This window comes from Arvicanthis niloticus, chromosome 10, assembly GCF_011762505.2.
Source record: "Arvicanthis niloticus isolate mArvNil1 chromosome 10, mArvNil1.pat.X, whole genome shotgun sequence".
Taxonomy (NCBI): Eukaryota; Metazoa; Chordata; class Mammalia; order Rodentia; family Muridae; genus Arvicanthis; species Arvicanthis niloticus.
In genome coordinates, this window is record NC_047667.1 from 58,525,020 (window position 1) to 58,526,519 (window position 1,500).

The 1,500-nt window shown below is 49.5% G+C and overlaps 1 pseudogene; it reads right to left on the bottom strand.

The window, feature by feature from the left end:
- Positions 1-206: 206 nt before the first annotated feature.
- Positions 207-1,265, bottom strand: LOC117716594 (glyceraldehyde-3-phosphate dehydrogenase pseudogene; annotated as a pseudogene).
- Positions 1,266-1,500: the final 235 nt, after the last annotated feature.

The window sequence follows — 1,500 nt, forward strand, 5'->3', positions numbered from 1 at the left end:
GCATGCACATGTGTGCATATACACACACCCACATGCACTACAATAAACCAATGATGCCTTTTTTGTGTGCAGCAAACTTTTATTGATGTTATTTCAGAGAGTAGGGAGGGCTCCCTAGTCCCCTCCTGTTATTATGGGGTCTGGGAAGGAAATTGTGAGGGAGATGCTCAGTGTTGGGGACAGGGACTCCTCAACAACTGAGGGCCTCTCTCTTGCTCTCAGTGTCCTCGCTGGGGTGGGTGGTCCAGGGTTTCTTACTCCTTGGAGGCCATGTAGGCCATGAGGTCCATGACCCTGTTGCTGTAGCCGTATTCATTGTCATACCAGGAAATGAGCTTTACAAAGTTGTCACTGAGAGCAATTCCAGCCCCAGCATCAAAGGTGGAAGAGTGAGAGTTGCTGTTGAAGTCCCAGGAGACAACCTGGTCCTCAGTGTAGCCCAGGATGCCCTTCAGTGGGCCCTCAGATGTCAGCTTCACCACCTTCTTGATGTCATCATACTTGACAGGTTTCTCCAGGTGGCATGTCAGATCCACAACAGATACATTGAGGGTAGAAACATGGGAGGCCATGCCAGTGAGCTTCCGGTTCAGCTCTGGGATGACCTTGCCCACAGCCTTGGCAGCACCAGTGGATGCAGGAATGATGTTCTGGGCAGCCCCACGGCCATCACGCCACAGCTTTCCAAAGGGACCATCCACAGTCTTCTGAGTGGCAGTGATGTCATGGACCACACTCATGAGCCCTCCCACAATGCCAAAGTTGTCATGGATGACCTTGGCTGGGGGCAGGGGGTAAGCAGTTAGTGGTACAGAAGGCATTGCTGACAATCTTGAGTGAGTTGTCATATTTCTCGTGGTTCACACCTATCACAAACATGGAGGCATCAGCAGAAGGGGCAGACATAATAACCCTTTTGGCCCCAGCCTTCAAGTGGGCCCGGCCTTCTCCATGGTGGTAAAGACACCAGTAGACTCCATGACATACTCAGCACCAGCATCACCCCATTTGATGTTAGCGGGATCTCTCTCCTGGAAGATGTTAATGGGCTTCCCGTTGATGACAAGCTTCCCATTCTCAGCCTTGACTGTGCCATTGAACTTGCCATGGATGGAGTCATACTGGAACATGTAGACCACATAGTTGAGGTCAATGAAGGGGTCATTGATGGCAACAATCTCCACTTTGCCAGATGCAGAGGAGAAGGCAGCCCTGGTAACCAGGTACCCAATATGGCCAAATCCATTCATACTGAACTTCACCATTTTGTCTATGGGGCAAGGCTGGCACTGCACAAGAAGATGTAGCTGTCTATGGAACAGGGAGAAGCAGAGAGCCCCAATGATGCTTTCAAAAGACAAGGTAGTAATAAGATCTCCCAAAAGGAACTATGGGATTTAAAAGCATAATCAATGTACCCTTGCTTATTAGCATAAATGAGTGTTCCTATTGATATGTACTTGCAGACCACACAGTGAACAAGACACTTTGCTCAGAGGT